Source organism: Centruroides vittatus, unplaced genomic scaffold, assembly GCF_030686945.1.
Source record: "Centruroides vittatus isolate TY-2023 unplaced genomic scaffold, ASM3068694v2 scaffold_2802, whole genome shotgun sequence".
NCBI classification, from domain to species: Eukaryota; Metazoa; Arthropoda; class Arachnida; order Scorpiones; family Buthidae; genus Centruroides; species Centruroides vittatus.
In genome coordinates, this window is record NW_027122693.1 from 2,549,981 (window position 1) to 2,575,069 (window position 25,089).

At 29.3% G+C, this 25,089-nt stretch overlaps 1 protein-coding gene across 1 annotated transcript in view; it reads right to left on the reverse strand.

Moving 5' to 3' along the window:
- The window catches only part of Papss (PAPS synthetase), a 78,228-nt gene that overhangs the window by 22,929 nt on the left and 30,210 nt on the right, over nucleotides 1-25,089 (reverse strand). The window lies entirely within an intron of this gene.

Here is a 25,089-nt window from a genome sequence, read left to right on the forward strand (position 1 = left end):
AGGTGAAATTAAGTTTAGAAATTTTCAATGTAACAAAATAATTTATCATTGTGATAAGACAAAATTATATTGCTGGAACGGGATAAAACATCTTTTATTTACAGTTAGCAAAACACACAAAAAGTATTTTATCATCATCAATCTTTATTAGTATAAAGGGTGGGAGCCCTGTTACTCAGAGGCTAAGTAATTACAATTATCAAAAAAAAAAAAAAAAATATATATATATACACGTTTTAAAGTATTTTATTATATATAAAGTATTTCTGCTATAAGGTCTTTAGCATTTTTGATACTTTTAAAACTAATATTTGCAAAAGAAAAAAAAACATCAATGTTTATGAATTCAATTTATATAAATAATCTTATATTATAAAAAAATGACTAAATAAAACTGAATTAAAATCATAGTTATTTTACAATTACCTATTTTAGATATAATCTTTATATACGATAATAAAACACATCTTTCTTTCATCACTGATACAAGGCTCGTATAATGCGTACATAACACTAAACTACAATACTACAGTAGTATTCAAAGTAATAAAGTAAATGAAATTTTCACGTAAAGTAGGTTATTACAATATAATTTTCAGTATAGTGAATTTAATAATTTATAATAGAGTTGATTAGAGTATAGTATACTGTAATAAACTCTATTATAGTAAAAACTTCCAGCATCATCAGAGTTGTTTATTTCAGCAAATGGTATTTCAAATCTAAAACATCTAATTCTAAAAAACTGACAACATCATACTGAAAAATTATGCTTCCTATTAATATGATAACAACATTGGAAATTACTATTACAAACAAAGTGTCAAATAAAACCTTAACAAATCCGCACAAATAAGCTGACATTAAACTACCTTATACGCTTTGCTAAAAAATAAAAATAAACAAACTTCTGAAAAAATACAGATGATTAAATATCATAAAACTGACTGCATTCATTTCCAAATAATTTAATTTATTGAGCCACGGAAAACATTTTTCAATGGTACTAACTACAATTTTGTAAGTTTTCACAATATATTAATTTGGATACCAAATCTTATTAACGATATAAATTGCAAAAATCTATAAACAAACAACATTACTTATAAAAAATTTTTCTTGCATAGTTATGTAAATATTAATTTTCCTTATGACATTATAACATTAATGTTATGAATATAGAAACAAAAAGTTATTATATAAACTGAAAAATGTGTAAAGATAATAGTTAAGAATTTATTTAAAAACACAATTTATCATTAAGAAAATACATTTCCACTTATAATTAAGTTAATATTTAGGATCAGATTAAAAATAAAAAATATATAATATCACATGCTAGACACAATTTTGACAATACAAAACATGCATGCTAAATAAATAAAAAGATAAGATATCACACTAAACAATACACCTTAAATAACATGCAAATTTTAATTGTATAATATCATATTAAAATTTCATAATCTCTTCTTAAAAATTTCATCATCGTTGAGATTTAAAATTATTATAGACATTTAAAAAGTTTTTAGTAAATTTATCATATTTTACTCTATTTTAAATGTCTATAAATTTATCATATTTCTAACGCTAAAGTACCACACTTAAGATTAAAACATTACAAAATCACCGTCTGACAAATGTAAACAAAACATCATTTTGATTCAATATACGTACTAACAAATTAAAGAAAAAAAGTTGTAAATAATTTTTTTTTTTTTACTCCAGCTGATGACAGAATAACGTTTTGAATAATATACAGAAAAATCATAAAGTGTTGACCATTTCGATCGTAATTAGCAGAGAGGAAGGACCAACTTACCCTCTTGTAGGCGGCGAACATGATAACAGTTAAGACAAAATATAAACGAGACAAGGTCTCGAGTGCGATCTGCCGACACAGGATGCCACGTGGGGCAGGTTTTGTTGACGTAGCACGTCAAACAGCGCATGAGCATACAAAACAATCATATGGGAAAATAATAATAATAATAATAAACATCCACGTTCGTTTGTAACTATCGAACTTTTACCGTATCAGCAATAAGATTTTTAATAGTATTCTCTCTCTTTTAATTCGATCATATTCGAATGACTTTAATTATATTATTGAATACTTTTAACAAAAAAGAAAAAAAATTAAGTTATAATGTAATTCAATAAGAAAAAACATTTTATTTTTCTGAAATTTATAGTATAACACAATTATTCTTGCATAATTTACTAGAACATTAATAAAAATGTACTGAACAGTAACGTAGCACAAGGATTATACACTTAATTGAGGATTATCATCCTATTATAAATTAGGATATACCTATCAATAGTACCGAGTTTCAAGGATATCAGCGAAAAAAGGAAATACGTGAATACGACGATATCTCATCTGGAATCAGTTTAAACGTAAACACTTCTTATCGTTAAAACTTTTAGATATTCCATTATATTACTGTATCTAACAGACTTCATTTCAATATAATTTTCGCACGCTATATGTATTTTTGCATATGACATATTTCCTATTTAAATACATTTACTGTAGTATGTAATTATGCACATGTTAATACTTCCGTCATATCATCACTTTTAATTAACAGAGTAATTATATAAACTTATACTTTTTATATATAAAAAAATATTGTGAAACTATTAAAAAAAAGAAGCTTTAAATGATCTTAAAGTATTCTTAATGCATTTTCCGAAGAGGAAACTTCGCAGTAACGAGGCGAAAATGCGATAACCTAGTTTTTCTAGCAACAATTATCAGTTTATCGGAGTAAAAAGTTTATCATCGTTTATTTATTTATTTTTTCCGTTAAGATTTTATGGTATATAAAATCTAACCTGATGTTAAAATTTCAACTCCCCTTGGAGATGTACATGTATAGCAGTTTCAATAAAAGAAAGCCACTCGAAGATTTCCATATTTATGTGCATCGTCATTAGATAACAGATGGGAAAACAAGTGGATAAAATTCGTATTGATAAATATTCGCTATTCACGCATTTTATATTTGAACTAAAAACACATAAAAACAATTGATGAATACAATGAAAGGAAATAGAAATAGTGCACCAGTTATCATTTTTTCACACCTGATTTTTAATATTTTTAATAATACTTTTCTTTTATTCTTTCGATTTAAATCGTCATTTCTTATTTCTGCAAAATTTAAATGGTCAAACAATAAAATGATTTGTACGTCATTCGACGAGCTTGAATAGAGTCGACCAAAGTTAGGAATGCGGAAGCGATACTTCGGCAATATTTACGCAAACAATTCACTTCACTAAGAAGATTTTAAAATGCTAAAAAAAACAACGTTGAAGAGTTATAATTAATTTCAAAGCTATAAATATGAAAAAGTATACCCGTAGATTGACATGTAAATAATATATCTCGCATAATTTATATCTCGAAATAAAAATTTTCTCACTCATATTACGTCATGAAATCTGAAACTTCAGCTCTTACATTATACTTATTTGATGTATTTTTAACGATTTAAATAATAATTTTTCAAAAAAATTCATATATTATAGGAGTTTTTCGGGTAAAATAAATTTAAATTATTATTTTTCTCCAATTTCCACCACTCAAATTTGTTTTTTTTTTTTTAAATACACACGGATTTATTAAAATGACATTTTTCCAATCACAACAGTTTGAGTCTTGAATCTTGGCCTGAAAGACTAAATTAAAAACTTAATTTTATTCTAGGTTATGTAATGAATTTATAATTTTCACTTTATAAATAAAAAATAAAGTACTGTATTTTACAGCATATAATATATAACTATTGTTCAAAACAATCTTGCATCTTAAAGTGAAGCTGCGATCTTCCATAGACTAATGAAGTCTCACACTGGCATCTACCTAGTCCAACTCTTGAGTAAAAATGTTATTGTTTAATTAAACATATTATTATTTGGTATAGCTAAGTAGCTTCTGCATGTATTCACGTAGAATATTTTAATTGTAAATGACTTCTTTTAGATTAATTTTTTTTAAGGATGCACACTGTTGATAAATAAAAGTATACAGTACATTCTTGAACCAGAATACAGCAAAAAATTGGGGCAGAGTACCAAAGCCGCGGGATGGCATAATTATATAATTACTACATACACTAATTACTATTCTTCATAAATAATCTGCGCTGAAATAGGGATGCGTCTTATATGCCGTAAAATACGGTCATTTTCGAAATAATAAGTCATAAATGGCTTAAAAATCTCTTTTATTACAAGTGTTAAAATTTCAACAGTATTCAAATGTATACTTTATAAAGCTGTGAAATTTCGGATAATTCTGCTAAATTATAAAAATTTTAAGAGCACTTTGTAATTTAATAATATCCTGTGTAATATTCTTGATAAATGTGTCATAAATAACAAACTACCGATGTTAAATAAGATCGTAATTCATTTTATATACATATAATTTTATGTCCTAAAACTTATTTTCCATTCCCTTAAAACTAAAAAATTCAAAATATTAAAATCGCATAAATATAAAATAACTGTTTACACTAAAAATGTAATTTATCGTAGTTTTATGTATTAAAGCGTGATTATAATTAGAGATTTAAAAAATAGCTTAAAAATTAATTAATTAATAAGTAACTATAGTTATTATCTATATTTCTAAACGACATTTTTAATATTTTCTTCTGAATCTGTTGTTAAATTATAGAAAATTCAAATTATATTCCAGTTGTAAATGATAATATTGGATGAAAGTTTTGTTCAATAAGCAATAAATCAAACATGAAAGAATTACGTATGTGTCAAAATTAGACTAATTATACGTTAAATTTTATTAAGTCCAATAATACCAATAAAAGTTAGCTTAGGAAATTCAGTAATTCTAAATCGCTCTTTTAAATTCCACATTTGGTTATGTTTATGGGGTTCTAGGGTGAACCCCCTGAAATATCATTAAAATGCATTGTAATCAAACTTACATGTCTTCAAACTTTCAGTCTTCTAAATTAGAAGTGGAGGAAATTTGAATTGCAAGGTGGGAAAACTTGATACAAAGCAAGTTAAATAATTAATAAAAGTAATTATCAAAAATACCACGTTTTTTATTTTATAAACTTAATGATCTTTTTTCATTCGCAGTAATTTCCTAATTCTTTCTTTAAAATGATGTGGTTAATTCCCTAATTCTTTCAGAAAATGAAAGAATTAGGGAATTAACCATATAACTTTTAAAACTGAGAAATTTATAATGCTTCAAATTTCAATTGAAAGTCTTAATAATGTATAATTTCAACTGATAAAGAAAGCAAATTGTTTCATCTTGAAACCAAATAGTTTATGTAATAATAATCATAAATTATAATAGATTATTGAAGAAAAAGTTACTAAATAATCAATGTTAAACTGTTTAAAACTGGAAGTCAAACAAATTAATAAACTTTTTTTTTATTGCTTTAACAGGTTAATATTTTAAGTTAAGCATACAAGTTAATCAGTGAATTGCTAAATTACATCATGATATAGCTATTCACTTATAACACAATACTTTAAATAGTAATTTTTTTATCCTTTAGATAAAGTTCATGATATAGAGTTCTTAATTGTAAAACTTCTTGCAATAAAATAATTACGATTAAAGAATTTAGAAAATAAACACAAGGTTGATGAATTTTAAATATAATTGGAATAATCCATAATGCATTGCCATTCCACAAGTTTATAATTAACAATATTAATATGCACATCATTATATCCATCGAGTATTTGCCGAATGCATATTCGATTTAAGATGCTTCGGATTTTGCTGTCAGAAAGCTAACGATTCAACGGGAGATATTAGAAAGACCTTTAATAATAAAATATCACTCTTCACTGAAAGGAAATCAGAAATCTAATTTAAAGCAATTAAATGAAGAGACCCTTATTCTTAAAAAATTTCTGAAACAAGTAATTAACTTAATTATTAATTAACAACCATATCAAGGCATTATAACATACTTGATAATAATAACATATAAAGCATTATGAGTTAAAATGGACAATTTTGAATAAAATTTCAGTTACAGAATTTAAAGTTAGCACTTATCATTTATAGATGCTATGTTAATGACTAGTTTAGAAATAAGTGCTAAATTTAAAAAACAGTTAATACATTTACAGAAAAATAACAGTCACACAACAAATTTGGAAAGTATGTACACTTAATTTACTCTAAATTTTATTACTGACATATGTAATCTTAAGACATTTAAATAAGTATGATAACTTATTAAAGATGTTGTGTAATAATTTCTATATATATAATCCACATTAGTCATCGATTATTATTTTTATATTTATAATAATCTAAATTTTTTTAGTTTTAACACTGTTACAAAGATAAAATACCATTTAAAAATATGGAAAATTTAATAATTAAAAATATTATTTCGATAAATTTTACATTCTGATTTGTTCACAGTAGTTGAAACTCGGTTATAAATATTTTTCAAAATGGAAGTTTTGTCCTCATACAAATTTTACAATATATAATTAAGAGTAAATTTTTAAATTACAACATCAATTTTTAAAATCAAGTAGGTATGGATTTAATTTGGATTAATTTACTAAATAAATTATGAAAAGTTATCTTGATACAATAAAATAATATAAATACACCTAATTAAAATATTTTTCTGCGTTTACAGAATTTATGCATAACAATACTTTTAATTAAACAGTACAATTTTTATTTATAATAAAATTATGACAAACATATGTGAGACAAAATGCAAATGCATTCTGAGTTTTGTTTGAAATCCATGTGAAACTTGCGAATTTAGGTCAGTATTAAAAATTAAAAAAGCAAGTTATGCTGCTGCATTATTATGAAATGTTTCGTAGGGAATTCTGTAGATTTTAATAAACTATATATAAATATTAAGTATTTTTTTTTTTTTTTACCTAAACTTATTCAAAATTTTATAAACATTTAAAAGAATATTGATTTTGAATGTGTTTGAAAGCATCTTCAACTAAAGATGCTTACAATCTATGGTAAGCAAAAACACTATTTAATTTGAGAATTATTTAAAATTAACACAAATTTAATCTGTTTTCAAACATTTGAAGTGGAAAAGAAAAATGTACTTTTAAACACAAAGATGAAAACTTTAGTTTCTTGGTATTAGAATTCCTAAATTTTAAACATATTTTAAAAGTTATGATTTTTAAAATGCTGAATTTTTTTTTTTTCATTACTAATCTAAGAAAAGGATGAAAAAAAATCTGAAAACTGTTTAAAAGTCTATTATATTTCAAGTAACTCTGAGTACACACAAATGATGTGAACACAACAATGCTATAAATATAATATTCTGCATGATAATAAAGAAAACACACAGTGTATTGAACAAACTATTATAAGTTAAATTTACTTTAATACAATTAGCACAAATTAATTATATTAGTGTAATAATATTTACATCAAATATCTGTAATTTAAATATAAAAAAAAATTCTATCACAGAACAAATAGAAAATCCTAACATGAAATAACTAAGATAAAAAAATTATTTCTCAATATAAAATGAGCAGAAAATATACAGGCATTTGAAGAAGTTTTTCTTCTTTTTCATTGCACTGAAGGCAACTATATTGATAAATTAAGAATTAAATTTTTAAAATAAGCAGATATTGAGTAATATAAATATTCACCATATGCTGATGAGAATATATACTTTATCGTACTTACTGAACTGAGGTGAAGTATAGCATGGTTTTTTTAGCCAAACATATGTAATCCAAATTATTTAAGGACTAGACAAGCTAATTGTTAATTATCAAGTAATTTAATTCTAGCACATAAATAATCCAGACTTTAGATGTTTGTCTGATAGTTTGTTTTTGTTAGTGAATATCAGTGTTTACCGTAACATAAAAAAACTTTACTCTGTCACTCTGTCTTCTGATGTTAAAATAGTATATTTAAAATAATATTTGAGAATTATTGAGATATTCTCAAGCCATATATTCTTCAATTTCTAATTAAAAGAAAAACAGTTATTTGCTTGACAATTTTTAGCTAACGTAATACAGTAGAGCATAGATTATCCGATCCCCGATCAACCGTCACATCGGTTAACCGACCGCGTTGCAGTCGGCAAATTCAAGTATCCGCTAGTGATGTGGCACTACAATATTTGGCTATGTCTTGGCTACTTTAATATTATTTTTGTTAAATGTTTGCGTGTTTTAGATGGAAACATTGGCTCGACCATGAAAGGGAGGCCAGGATTTAAACCAGGCTTAATTTTCTATTATTTCTTTATTTCTGTATTTATTTTGTGCAAAATAAAGAAATAATTTAACGATGATTATTATTTAAAAAAAAAAATTGTTAGGCTTAACATCGATGAAAGTTCAACGCAAAGTAGGTTAATAGCGATATACTAATATGCTTATTACATGGGATATACTAATATATTAATACACTATACTAATAATGTATTTTTTCATACTTTTCGGTTATCCGTTTTTTCAGTTATCTGACCAACCTCAGTCCCCAATTGAGTCGAATAATCGATGCTCTACTGTATTTAAATTATTAAGGTTGATATTCTGTAAAATCATAGAGTAATTCATAACAATTCATCTACTCATTGATTTTTATTTAGGATTATTATTTTGTAATTTTTTTCTTTTAAAAGAAATTAATTAGCTATAGTCTCTTTCATATAATTTCATACAATTATATTAAAAATTATATAAAAATACTAAATGCTTATTTATTTCAGATATTCTTTCAGTGTGATTTCTAGCTATATGGAATATCTTTCTGTTCTGATTAAAATACAGAAGAAATATAATTATTATTCAGAAGGTACAAAAAGATTAACTAATTAAAAATAAATTAATTATACCATGATCATATGATATATTAGCATGTTAAAACTTATCTTATTACATAACTTACATTAATCAGTATGCAGAAATTAGATTACTCTCATGTATTCTGTTAACATTTGCTATCAATCATGATAACTAAAACATTTTAAAATAATTAAATGAATTATTTTGAAGAAATATCCAAAATCTACTTTCCTTACATTAGAGGAGACAGAAAGCTAATTCTGACTGATCTTGATAGTAATCACAAATTGTCTCCCAGCACTCTCACTTGTATCAGATGAAGTTATATTTTAATATTAAGCCTATATAATTTTCTATTTTTAATATAAAAGCACAAAATGATGTGCTTAATATTACAAAATAAAAATTTACATTTGAGAATTCAAATTTTATTTAAATATTTGTGTGTTTTCTTTACATAAAATTGAATGTATTTTTATGTTATAATGGTAATAATAGCTATCTGCTCTTACTTAGTTTGTTCTGCTTTTATTGCAATGCAGCAGACTTTTTATGATATCAGATATTAAAATCAAATAACCTTTAATATATGAAAAAGATAAGAGATACTGTACTTAATTGGAGATGCAAGAAATAATCTTAGTTCTTTTTTTGTTTGTTTGCTTGCTTTTGGTATTCATGCAATCTATTTTTGTGTTATTCTAAACTGTTTCCCATACCTTCACTTGGAATAATAAAATATAACTTATTGTTATATATATATATGGTGTATAGTGTATATAGAGTGAATTCTGACCAACTCTACCATCTCTAACAAATTATTTTACAGGGTAGTATAGATCAAGTAAAAATTTCAGATTGCCAGAGGTTTATATATAAAGAAATAAAGAAAGACTAAATAAGCATATCTATTTCAAATTTTTTTTAATGTATTTGATACATATATTTATGTTAAGGTGGTTGTACATTAATTTTACAAATTCAATATGATTTTTAAACCTAATCTATGATTAAACTTTTGTTTTTGGCTGGAATATTTAGAGAAAGAGATAATAAAATTATTTTAGATTAAGTGGATTGCAAATTAGCAAGATAAATATAAATGTTTCTTAATGAATAAAACAATTACCATTTTCAACAGAAATCAGAAGTTCAACTATAAAAAAAATTGATGCTTACTTTTTATAGTGAGACTTGTATCCATTAAGAAGACATCTAATTGCTTATGGGAAAACAAGAGAAAAATCATTAAAGTTAACAAAAAACTACTTTGAGGAAAACTGACATATAACAACAATGTTGTCTAGCAAGTATCAATTTTATAGATATTAAATTGAACATTATTTGAACTGTTATGTTACTACAAATGCAGAAATTAGTCAAAAAGGAAAGTTTCATAATTAAATAATAACTTAATATTCATTCTTTAACTTCGAATATTTTTCAAGTTACTAATCTAAGTTTCAATTAAGTTTTTTTTTTGTTTTTATCTTGTACGTTTCAGTCTTAGAAAATAAATTCTATATGTTGCTTATAGACTCAAATTATATAGAATGAATGTGATCTATAAATGTAATTCATTAATTTGATTCTAATTATTTGTATTATTTTATATAAATTTGTTTTTGGTTAACGATTGTAGAAAATATTTACAATTCAAACAAGTACAAAAACATTTAGTGAAGCATTATCATCACAAATCCTGTTAATATTTCTGAAAAAAATAATTATTAAGCTTTAACATTAAGTAAGTGGAATAAGCAACTTTGTAAATAACACAGATTTTTGAAGAAGAAATGTTTTTTTTAAATATATGAAGTATATTTTTCTTTAAATTGTATTTTAACTTTTATTTTATTGCAGAGGTATAGTGAGGGAAGGGAGACAGTGGCATATTTCTATTGGTATTAAATGAAAACAATGCTATGAATTCCTCTAATTGACAGTAAATAAACTTTTTGTTGATACTTTTTTAAAATATTCTACTGATTTTACTATTCTACTATTTAAAAATTTAAAAATATTCTACTATTCTACACTATTGATATTTAAAATGTTTACTGCTATATTCATCATTAGTACAAGCTGTTAAAACATGCACAAATATATATATATTGTTCCTAGAGACTTTTTTAAGTTTGTTTTAACTGATGATGGCTGTTTAAAACAGTCGAAAACGTTATTATTAAATGTTTTTTATTGCTGGAAATTTAAGGTTTTTGTTTTTTATTAGTTGTCTAGCAAGCAACACAAAATACTGATACAGATGAAAAAATTTATTGTAGGTATTAATTATGGAAAAAGTGACTTAAAAAAACTATTTGTTTTAATCTAAAACAAACTACTGACTGTAAAATAATAATAAGATAATATAATGCTACTCAATTACAACTTCGCAAAAAAGAACTGATTAGAAAATTATCTTCTGGAATATTAATTTTATCATCATTAATAAAATGCTAAGATATTAATGTATCAATAATGATTGTGAATTCTAATCAGCAAGCAAAAGTACTTAGATCAAATTCCACACAAGGAAAATTATTTTGTTCAGTTGCTATCATATTAATGTATTGATTGAATAACATAACAATTTGAAGTAACATAACAGTTCAAATAATGTTCAATTTAATATCTATAAAATTGATACTTTAATTCTTCTGAAAATGTTAACTGATAGAAGAATTCTCTTTCATATTATAAGAAGAGTGCAAAGAAAGCAAGAGAAGTAACAGAATACTAAATCTTGTAGGATATTTTCATACATTAAATAAGAACACAGTGTATCTGATTTGATGGCTGGGTGGTTAAGGTGACAGCCTAGCACTCTGGGGACTCTGGATCAAATTCAGACAGTCAAAGCCCACAGGAATTTTTTTGGGGCTGATCCATCTTGGATATGCAAAGTCCTGTATCTCACAACCCAACTACCTCATTCTAGACTCGGCAGAACTCGCAATGGGATGGATCGAGCAGGCCCTCAGACCGAGCAGAGTTATAAGTAAAAATATTCAATTTTGAAGGAAAAGATTTCATTTTACAACTTCTACTTATTCAAAAGTCAATTTCCTAACTTTTCTGCACATTAATATTCTATATATATTTCTGCTTTTGTTGTAAAATTAACATTACAAAATGTATATTCCTTTCTTTCAAAAGTTCTAATATTTGAATCTATATTTAAATAGTTAAAAAAACTTATGAGTTTTTTAATTAACAGTGAATACATGTAAATCGGTAAAATGAATACTGAATAAAATGAGAGAGTAATCAAAAAGAATTAAAAAAAAATCTGTTATCTCAAGGTGAGTTAGTTTATTATATACACTTTTATCACAGGCAATAAATATTTATAAAATGTCAAATCAGAATATTTAAAGTGTTATATTAATCTGTAATAAATTTAAATGGAATAAAAAAAATTTCTCACACTGTATATATGATGAGAAAAACAAAGCATACTATTTAATTCTTTAATCACTATAATCTTACCGTTTTAAGTTTCTTTGGTTCGGACATGATAATTTAATAAAGTACTGTTTACAATAAAACAAATAAATATATATTTTTTAAAATTTTATATTAAAAAGGGGACGTTTTATTTGGAGGAATGTGTATTATAATACTGACCACACCACGTCAAATCTGCGTGTCGCCATCTGAAGTTTAGAAACTGCATTACTGGCATTTGTAATTATTATTATTTTTTTAAATTTTGCATAATGATTTCTATATAAAACTGACATATTGTTAAGGTTTATTGATATTTAATAATATTAGTAAGTTACAAATAGCATTTTCTCTCTAGCGTTGTCATTATAGAGAATGTTAGAAAACCGGAAACGTAACCTTAATCAGAAATTAATTTCTTCCTCTTACTTTAATTAAGGGTTTCATTTAGGAGGAACTAGGCACTAAAGTCATAAAAGTAAATGCCATTTGTAGTGAGAATTAAAAATACAATTCGACTTCGCCTTCTATTTATATAGAAGTACAGTACTGGCAATTTAATTTTCTCGTCCTATAGTATCCGTGTTAAAATCTCACGAATTTCTGAAAGACGGTGACCATTCTTCGTCATTAAAAATAAATCTATCTTCGATATCATTATTAGAATTTTGGCTTCGTTTTAAATAAGCCGCTTGTTCATAGATGAAACCATTCTTCGATCCTATTACAGATCGGATCCATTAAAAATAATCACGTGCAAAGAGGACTGTATGACAGCCCCTTAAAATTTTAAGAATGTATTAACTCAGACGAAAGATGGAAAACCAAATGATATAATATCCTCTTTTCCATCACTTCTATAATGGATTATTTAATAGAAGCATTTGATCGATATATTCAAATCCAAACAGATTAAGTTACCGGAACCACGTTTCGTTACTTATTTCGGGTTTTTGGTAAACATCTGAATTTATGCTTTCAGGCCTTTTATGTTAGAATCAAAGGTTTTCTTTTATTTTCAATGTTTTTATTTATTTATTATTCAGTTGTTCATCGATAACGTTGCTATTTAAATTAGATTTCAATACGGGAAAGATACTTCTCCCGTTTCTTGGTACGCGCCGCAGTTGAATTTAAATCAAATTAATTAATAAAAACGCATTAATTTACATTCACGTGATATAAATGGCATCCGAAAATTCGCACTTAAAAGAGCTTACGTTAAATTAAATAACAAAAATTTATTATACATAATACAGTACTATATTATATACAATATTCGCTTGTGCCAACGATATATCTGACACCTAGCGGTATTAGTGCGAACTACATAATAGTGGCTGCTACGGGTATAGTCTGTGGTCTGTTAGAATTAGTAAGTGTTCAGCCTACAATGGTAAATAACAAGTATTGCTGTGAATTTTGATGTAAGACTAAAGGTTTATCAAACTCAGTACATATGCACACATTCCCAAAAAATAAATTACTGCGAAAAAAGTTGGAAATAAAACTTAAGTTATCAGTTCAGTTTCACCAATACTGAGCTTAAAATTCTTTTATAGACCATTCTTGAGTTTTTATAAGAAAAAGAGCACCCAACATCAATAGCTTGCTACAGAACGATAAAGATGGCGTAAAAAATAAAGAGAAAGCTGGGATATATAAAATACCAATTGAAAACCAACAGATAGGAATCGAAAAAGATTATGTGAGTGTGACTAGAAGAAACCTGGCGGTACCTCTGCGAGAACACAGAAACAACGTTGACAAACGACACAACACAATATTAGCGATTATGACGCAGACTGAAGGAGCGATTGTAAAATGGGAAGAGGCGAAAATCATTAGAACGGTGCACTCTCCATCCATTGCGTTGGAGATGGAAAAGGTGAAAATGAAAAACCGTTGCCTAAATGCTAGGAATGCTAATGCGTTTCCAACAGCATTGAAATATATAATAGAAAAAAGAATGGGGCTTAAAAACCCTTTAATCATGTTTCTTTCTAGTTAGCTTTGTTTTCTATGTTTTATTTGTTTGTTTATTTATTTATTTTATTTATTTAATATACACACTTTCAATTTATTTTAAAGTTAAATTATTTTTTTTAATTTTAAATATGTAAAATATTCGAAAACGGCATGTTCCATTTTGGAACATTTATAATATTAAACATGATGATGGCCTATATTAGATAGGTTGAAAACGTTTGTAAAAATAAAAGGATTTTAAGCTCAGCCAAATTAGGTATTGGTGAAATTCAATTACTTGCTGAGAAAAAAGTAGATATAACATGTTATATGAAGTTATCAGTTTTAGCATTTCCTCTCCTTCTATAAGACATCTTTTTCGGTCACCCACATATAGATAGGTTTCATGTCGACATCACGAGTGACGTCATGAGCATGCGCAATAGTCCAGCGCCATCTTTGTGACTTGTTTACGTTTTGTGTGTTCACGTGCGCTTTGAATCCTTGTGTTGTTTTTTTTTTTTTCGTCGCGAATATCATTATGGTGATTTCTTGTGTAATTGGGTGTAATGCTAGTTCACTCAAGAACAAAGGAACATCATTTTTTAAAATTCCCGGCATTATTTGTCATCAAGGATTCCAAACTGAGGAGCTTTCACGACGAAGGCAAACTGCATGGCTCTCGAGAATTAACCGGAAAAATTTCGTTACAAATAAAGCGAATATCAATACAAGAGTTTGTCAGAAACATTTCATTTCAATATTTACGTTAATAAACACTAAGTTATATTTTAAAACCTAAAAGAGTTTACTGATTTGCTTACATTAATTTATAAGTATATAAAAAACAACGTTTAACAAATTACTTTGCTTTTCGTTTATTCTTCCGTCGTTCGCTACCAGTTGACCAGTCCACATTTCCACAAATACGAAGGCGACCTTTCTTTATAGGCTACTGCCGACGTAACAAAATGTAAAATAGGTAAAACGTCCTCTGGAGCTATCGCCACTTTCCGTAAAAATTACAGTTTAGGTAAATATAAAATATAACACATGTAATTGTAATTTTTACGGAAAGTGGCGATAGCTCCAGAGGACGTTTTACCTATTTTACATTTTGTTACGTCGGCAGTAGCCTATAAAGAAAGGTCGCCTTCGTATTTGTGGAAATGTGGACTGGTCAACTGGTAGCGAACGACGGAAGAATAAACGAAAAGCAAAGTAATTTGTTAAACGTTGTTTTTTATATACTTATACAATGTATTACCGTCGGCCATGTGTTATATTTTATATTTACATTAATTTAGTTAGGTATAGTGCATTTATAAACGAATAACTAATGTAATTTCAGGCTTTAGCTAGTGCAAACTTATAAACATTACACGTTAAAACTAAAAGCAAGTAGGCTTATTATATGCTAGTTTCAACTAGAAAATAAAGGTACTGAACAGTTTGAATTAAAAAATTTCCATAGCTGTTTTTAATTAGACTTTTACTTTCAGACAAAGATTCTTAGTTAAGAAATACGTAAAAACACGAGTTTAAACAAACAAAAGAAAACATATCTTTCCAAGTAATATTACTTCGCTGTTATTCATTACTTTTACTTTTATATCAGGAGAAACCCAGCCACTCGTTAAATAGTTATGGGCCTCTAAAGATTTATAAGCTTTCATTTGTGACAGGGTGTAGAAATAGAGGCCGGATGGCCGAGCGGTCAAGGTGGCAGCCTACCGCTCTGGGGGATCCGGGTTCGAATCCGAACGGGTCGAGAAATCCCCAGGAATTTTTCGGGGGTTGGTCCGTTCGGATGTCGGGCCCCGTCCCTCACCACCCGGTCGCCCCATTGTGGGCCTGGCCGAACCCATAATGGGCCTACTAAAACAGGCCCTCTTAGTGCCCACAGGGTGGAAAGAGTTAAAAAAAAAGGGTGTAGAAATTTGTTGTCAAAACCAAATAGTTTATAATGTCACCAAATTCTACTTTCGGCCACAACTCTTGATCTACGACGAAGTCTGATAAACTGGCTTCGTATGGATCGCCTTGACATAACGAAATTTTCTCTTCGTACAGAGCTGCATCTCGTCCTGTTAGACTGCTAGAATAGCCCGCAAGAAAAGAATCTTTTTTAACTTAATCCATGATAATAGAACTGCAGTATTTTTGTACGCTTAAACTAAAAAAAGACGTCGAATAACAGACCACGTGCAAGCTAAGCGAGCGAAAACTACCACAAAAATGGCGAATGAGCGGAGCAAACGTGTGCTTTATCACGTGACATGCAACTTTGAAACCTCTCTATACTAAAATGTCACAAAGTGTAATCGTCGTGACTTAAACTATTACGAAATCAATTAGGATTAATGTCGGACACAAATGCGGATACAAGTTTTGACTACAGAGAAAAAAGTTATTAAAAAGACAACACACAAGTAACTCTCGTATGTTGTCAGGCACGCTATGCCCTTTGTGGCAGCCATTTTGGTCGACTCGTACGCCACCTATATTTACTGGAATAAGCGAATTACATTGCACTTGTAGGCATTTTTAGCATGAAATACAACTAAAAAAGTAAAAAAAACCGCTTTATTTTGGGGATCAGGAACGAATTGTTCGAAAACCAAAGTTTGACTGTATATAAAGAAAGATGTTTTTGTTTGCTATGCACTTGTAGGCAGTTTGACCAATTGCTCTGAAACTCGGCAGTTACTCCAACATACATCTAACTTTGATAATGTCGTGCATTCCACCCCGAAATATTAATTTCTGCCTATATCCAATGGTGATAGGTTGGCATTTTATGTAGCGCCATCTGTTGGCAAACATTTTAAAACATAAGAAGCTAAATATAATTCATACAAAATAGGTCATAATTTAAGAAAAAAAAAGCAAATATTTTACACTGTGAAAAACTAAGTACTGTATTTGGCTTTCCACAATTAAAAACTATTTTTTTTTTTCATTTCTGAATAGTACTTTCTTTATTGTAATAATTTTTCTATAAAACTCGCTATTTACAAGGACATACAGTACTTCCCACGTAGTTTATAGGCAATCTGATAATATTCTTAAAATGGGTTTTACCACATACATTTGTGAAATTTGCGATTAATTAAGCCGGGTGTAACAATTACCGCGACGGAAACTTTATAAACCTGGTGTAACAAAATAGTTGTCACTATATCCACAGCTTCAACTAGTTGTATGTTGTATTATTACTATATGTTTGTTTGTTTTGTTAAGTTATGGCAACGGAACACTTGGGCGATCTGCCTAGGAGGATGTCTTCCGGGAGGTCTTTTTAAGGGTAACTGGCCCCTATCAGGTGTTACAGACGTGGAGAAAGCTCGGAAAACTCCACGTAGCCAGCCTGTCCGGACGAAGTGCAAACCCACGACCGAACTCTCAGTGTTTAGGGAACGAAACCGCTTGGCCACTGGTAGGCATTATTACTATAAAAATTCATATTTTTTCTGCTTGCGGATAGTCGAGGGGGTTAAGGAATTAGCATACAGTTCTGGGGAACCCGCAATCAAATAAACCCCAAGACTGTTGGGAACGGTTTGTCCCGGATATGTCGAGTCCCATCCATTACCATCCAACACTCCGTTGAAGGCCTGACCAACTCCTTGATGGGTACGATTAAGGCGGAACGGATTTTTAAAAAGTATAGGCATAATATCGGGAAAGCGCAGAATAAATATGTACAAATTTTATCGTAATTAAAGGATATCATCTGAAGAAGAAAATAATCAAAATCACACTATTGGATTTGAAGGAAGCAAATAAAACAATTTAAATATTTTAAAGATTAAATTACACATCCACAATATTCATTTAGAATGCAATTATCTTTAAATCTTTGTAAATGTCAATAGAGATAATTTTTAATTTCGAATGATTGCTTAGCAATTCAAAATTTACGTCAAGTAAAATAAGAGCAAATGGATCCTATAATTTCAAATACTAAAAATTTTCTTTTCAAACTTTGTCGTTTTCAATTATGTATAAATTTTTTATGATCATTTATTATAGATCATCATTAAAAAGCGGAAAACGCTAAAAAATTATTTTCTAATCTCTTAAATCTATTTTTAAGATCAGAAAATCTATTCTTCATATTCATCACAAATTATACAGCAGAAAAAAAGAATTAAGGAATAAATACAGCAAACTGTCAATAAGCGGTAATTGTCGTCAGTTATTGAAACAATATGTGAGCTATCTATTATAATATTATATATCTTAACGAGAACAAAATCATCTTTTGCACCTCAACCATTATGGGTATGGGTGGAGACACAATAGAGACTGGATAGTTAGAAATGGGACTCGACATATCAGAGATAGACCATCCCCGAAAAATTCTTGAGGTTTCTGACCGAGACACGAATCAGGATCCCTACAGCACTTTCAAGGGTTCAACAATATCAAGACAATGCCAGGAATGCAAAATGCCTCTACCGCCAGACCCAGTGTTAACGCGTTAGGGAACGTGCAAATTCTACAACGATCATTGCGGCAGAGTCAAGAATTGATTCAAAGTCTTGATAGTGATTTGTCCAACTGCATTGCAGAATTGTCACGATACTTTTGAAAATAGAAAAAAATAGCTCAACAGTTGGCATATATTTCGGCATACTTTTGTTTCTAGTCCTGAGTATCAAGAAATGGAAACAGTTGGATTACCTCTAACAGAAACACTACAAACGGGCAAATGAGAAATGTCTAAGATTCGCAATTTCGAGTCCCTACTCAGACCTAGAAAAGCCGAGGAAAAATTAAAATATGTGCTTGAAAACCCCATGATTTCATGTTTTACTTAAGATTCTATCAGAAAACGAATTGCATGGTTCCTCTTGCAATGGAGATTCCATTGCAAGAGGAACCATGCAATTCGTTTTCTGACTCAGGTGACTCAGATAACGTCGCCAACTTCAAATATCCACTTGCAACGTGCTGTGACGTCGAGAGCTCTCATTCTGGATAGTAATCTGCACAATATTACTCCTGATCAGCTTTCGGTTTCACATGGTTTCAGCAAAGCATAGTGTCTTCGAATCTAATAATATAGGCCATTGATAGCGCTGTTTGTATGTCTGTAACTGAATGCCTAGAACCACCACTAGGGGCGTCCTTAGCAATTATTTAAATTAACAATAAATTCAGTGTATAGTCGAGTCCACATAAGTCGACACCCGGATAACTCGACATCATCGGTTAAGTAGTCATTTTTCTGTGGTTCAGGCCGACTTAGGCCAGGAACACACATGCGTAAAATTGTGTGGCAGAAAACTGAATCAGAAATCAACTTTCAGTTCAGCTTCTGTTTTACGCTTTTATGCTAGAACACACATACGTAAAAATTCTGGCCGAATAGGAAACACCATTGCCACTAACAGTGCTAATTTTATTAATTTTTCCTCTCATATATCTATCCCTTTGTACTGTACGTTCCATTTTTTCTCCGCTTTCTCTGCTATAATATAGAAAATTTAAATTAATAGACTTGTATTCCGAATTAAAATAAAGAACGTGTGATCTAAATACTAGGCCTATATATCGATTCTACTAGACCTACCTGTTATTTAAAATTTTGCATTTATAGCCATCCATAAACGTTGCTTAAATATAGTGGCTTTATACATGACACTGATGCGGTCGAACGGATTCAATAACACCTCTATTTCATTTATTTTTCGTTTTTTCGAGACAGTCACAACTGTAGGGTTAACCTTCATTTCCGCCATTGTTAGAATAAAAAGCACGAGTCTACTTTGACGTCACAGAAAAGACTTCTTTTTATTGGAGGAATTTTGGCGTAAAAATTTTACGGCGTAAAAAGTAAAGACATGCTCTACTCTTTTTTCAGTTCTGTTTCAGCCAAAATTTCAGAAAAATTTTTACGTTTTCTGTTTTATGCTAGATTTTACGCCGAATTTTGTGTGTGTTCCTGGCCTTACATAGGCAATAATGTTAAAAAACTCCGATTTACTCGACACCGTTAACTCGTCACTACTGGATAAGTCGACATACTTTTGCTGTCCCACACTCTGATAAGTCGTCCCCTCCTGAAAAAATGAATTCACTCCGCACGTGTGGTGAGAACTCATTTTTTTTCAGGAGGGGGAGTCGATTTATTTATTAATATATTAATATATATATATATACATATTAATAAAAATGCCTTAACATTTTATGTATAAAATAATAACAGATAAACAACAAGAAAATATACAATCTACATCAGTGATTCCCAAACTTTTTCGATCCACCGCCCCTTTGTTCCATAAAGTTATACCCAACGCCCCCTAACCCATTTTCTCTTGTATGAGAAAGGATTGGAAATATTCTTAGGAAAATTTTTCTATGAATCTCACACTTTGTGCCCTTACCATACATTGTTCTCAACATCTGGAAACCATTAAACGCAATGTTTCCTCTTATCAGTTTAACAGAGGAAAGGGAACGGCTGTCAGTGATCCCAACTTTTGCCTTTGGTCACCGTTTCACCCTGCCTCCAGCGCCCCCTAGATTTACTCACCGCCCACAAGGGGGCGTTATTGCCCACTTTGAGAAACGCTGATCTACATCAACGTCACACCAGAATCCAATTTTGCATTTTCTCACGCTAGAGGCATTAAGAATCCTTAGACGTTACTTGCCAACAATTGACAATTGCGATGATGATGTTTTCAAGGCGTTCATGATCGTTGAAAAAGAAAGTCGAGGCAGTTAAGTGCTCAAAACAAACAACACTAAACGAATTTTTCAGTTTTTCATCTACAGAGTAATTGTAAATGGAGAACGCAATGTATTGCAAGCCTATACTACTGTTTAACGCACTACTGTATTTTCCTAATTGTAGTTTTGTGGGTTTTTCCAACTTAGCTTTAGTCGTCACATCAGATAACTCGACATATTTCCACTTCCCCTTAGGGTGTGGAATAATAAAAATAATAATAATACAGTCAACTCCGCATAAGTTGACTGTATTATTATTATTTTTATTTGTATTATTATTATTTTATTATTTATTATAACAAAAAAATATATATATATATTCGTTATAATAACGTTATATCTTATATATAAAATTCTCGTGTCACAATGTTAGTTACCTTACTCCTCCGAAACGGCTTTACCGATTTTTACCAAATTTTATATGCATACTCAGTAGGTCTGAGAATCGGCTACTATCTATTTTTCATACCCCTACACCATTTCCTTCCTTTCAAAAATATATTTATATATGGATTAAGGCTTTTATGTCCAACAGATGGCGCTTCCTTCCGACGACCTAAGTTTGCTTTTCTGTGAGGCATTCTGCTTTTCTGTGAGAATGGACTGAAGCAGATCATTTTCTATCTATCTATATAAATAAAATATTTAATATAACGTATAATACGTATAATATAAGTATAACGTATAATATAAGTATAAATAAAATATAACGTTCGTTTGTTCCTACCGATTCCTTTGAAATTTTGACACAACGTTGCATTCGAATACGCACGTGTTTTTATATAATATACATGTCGAAATTCCCCCCAGTGGGGGGAGATGGACGGGATTAAGGCTTACCGTGAAGAACTCGGCTTCTATTATACTATTTTACATGCGGTTTTTTGCGTTTTCAATTGTGTTTTAATAGGTTACGTCAACAGAATATACACTAAAAAGGGATTTTTCGATATTCCCCAGCGGGAAAAGTGACGGGATTAAGGCTTACTGTGAAGAACTCGGCTTTTATTATACTATTTTAAATGCGTTTTAATAGGGTACGTCAAGAGAATTTACACTAAGAAGGGATTTTTTGAAATTCCCCCACGGGGAAGTGTTATACATTTATAATAGATACATTTTGAGCCACAACAACGTGTAGCCGGGTCAGCTAGTATTAATATATATATTTCGTTATGTTATTCGTTATATATATATATATATATATATATATATATATATAACGAATAACATAACGAAATATTAAGAAACCAAAAATGGGTAAGATTAAGACAGTTCTCGATAAACAAAACAAAACAAAAACCACCAGCTGCCATGTTGCAGGTATCTATCTATATATATTTGCAAGTATCTATACATATTTTTATTTGTAATTGGATTTATTATTGATATGAATTTATTATTTATACCAAGGAATGACACCACTGCTGTTAGGGGGCGTCCCGGGCTATTAGTGTTTAGAGTACCTTGATATCTAGGTACTCTATTAGTGTTTATGTTACCTCTAAAGCTCGAAAGACGTTAACGTGTACATTACCTAGCTAATTTCCAGATTAACTAGGGTGATCCGTTAAAGTTTGAAAAGTTGTTCCATTTCTCAAATTACCTAGGTAATGTGCAGATGATCTAGGTAATCTGCACATTACCTACTAGGCACTCGGTAAACTGAAAATAAGATCTTTGCTGGAACAACAGCAACGTTTCCGTACGCTTAAATTAACATAATGTTGTTTATTTAATTTTCGATATCTAAAGAATCAAGTTAACACAAACAAACAATCAACAAATTAGTTGATAGAACGAATCATCAATCAATTAAAAAACTATAATACAAAAAATCAAACGGTTTAAATTATTATTACAATTAGGGAAATGAATTTGCAAAACATAAAATTGTGCTTACTTATTAGTACAATCTAAATATTGGTGACATTTTGAATTACATAGCAATTGGTTTTTGCGACAAGCACACCTATTTGTGGTACACTTAGATTTGCAGTCACATTTTCTGAAACCCTGCCCAGTACCAAGGGATTGTTTTATTGCTGTTTGACGTAAACATATTTTCACATCTTCTTTCGTTAAAAATCTCTTCACAAACACTGAATTCAGATTTTGCATACAATTGTTTTAAAATACCCGTTTTAGTATCAAGTTTATAAAAGCCATCCTCTGTTTTACTAAGAACCTCAGCTAAAATTGAGCGTGCATCAGTTTTTGCGCTGTCTTGTCCGGGAAGTGGTAGGGAAAGGAAATGAGAGAAACAAACTTTTGAATTTAACGATACGGAAGTCGTTAATGTGCAGATTACCTAGGTAAAATGCGGAAAAGTCTTGATTCCGCACGTTAACGGATCACCCTAGTTAATCTGGAGATTAGCTAGATAATGTACACATTAACGGCTTCCGAGCTTTAGCGGTAACATTTATATAAATCTCTGTAAACAATGTTGTTTAAATGTCGCGTCGTTAGATTGTGTAAAGAATTTTATTAAAAAACATCGAGATAAAAAGGTTGGATATCTTACCTGTTTTGGGAAGCATATTAGCATGCATATTTTAGAGTTTTAAGGGAATATCAATCCGCACAATATGCAACTTCGACCTCAAAGCGTAGATATGGTATACTGTAATTAAACTTAAAATATCATTATATGACTTAAAAAAGTTTATCTGAAAACAGAAATTGCAGTCTTCTATCCAAACAAAAACACCTGAGATGTAAAAAAATTGCGCAAGTAAAAACATATGGCAATTTAGACGACAGTCAAAATTTTTCTTAGAAGTTTTTCTTTGGTAAAGAAAAACTTGGCGCTTGGAGCTATTTGTATAAAACAATAATACAGGCAAAAGTATTGTGGGTACCGCTTCCAAGCACTAAGTTTATCTTTGCCAAAGAAAAACTTGGTAAACTAAATATCTGACTGTCGCCTAAATTGTCATAAGTTTTTACTTGGCGCAATTTTTTACATCTCAGATGTTTTTGTTTGGATATCAATTGTTTTTATTTATTAAATATATTACAACGTCAAGATTTAAGACGATTACGTACAATGCGGTCGGTGGCGCATTCGATACACCGTTTAGGAAAATCGTTATGAAAAGTTTTAATTAGCATAAATTTGAGCTTTTGTAATTCTGAGTAACATTTTAAATGAAATTCATTTGTTTCGATGCAATTTTATCCTTATAAGCATAAAATTAAGTCACAAAACTGAAATAGCTCTATAGGGAAACTCCTCGTGAACTTTGACCTATCGACCCGAAATTTCGCCAGCTCCTCACTGATAACGAACAAAATTTAAGTTTAAAATGTGAGTTTTCTAGACCCGGTAGTTTTTTCTCTACTAGCATCTGCAGTGCCGGACGAAGAAAAAGAAAATACAGCCTTTTTTGGCAATTTTTGCACTTTTCAATTGCTTATACTTCGGCAACCGCTTTATAGAAAAGCTTAAAATTTTACATATTACCTAAGAAAATAATTATCTTTTGAACGAGATATCCAGAATTACTTTAGGCGTTTGGGGGACGGAGAAATCGACCCCCGAAAATCGACGACTCTGATTCCTGTATATATATAGTCAGTCAGTAACTTTTTTACTTGGCGGGGAGTCACTACCGTGACTCTCGACATTTCAGCCAATTGAGAATCTGTGGAACATCAGATTCTTCAACTATCTTTTTCTTGATATTCAAATATAATTTTTAATTTTAGCATTCTAAAAACAAAATTCATTAAATACAACTGCATAGATAGATAGATAGCTGAACGTTTAAGGTATCAACCCACCTCTCAAGAGATCCGGGAATGAAGCCGGGCGGATCGAAAAACTCCAAGAATTTTTCAGGATAGAGTAATAAAAGTATATTGTAAGAACGTATAATACTTTCATACCAGAAACTTGTAAAACTTCGTGAAAAAAAAATTAATCCTGGAATTTTGAATATAGAACTCACCTAAATTTGCTTATGTTTTGTTGAAAGTTTCTGAAAGCTTTATTATTATATCAATATATAATACTGGCAGATAAGAGATGTCGATCTTAACTGATGTTGGCTTCTTAAGATTATTTTTTCTTTTTCATTTTTG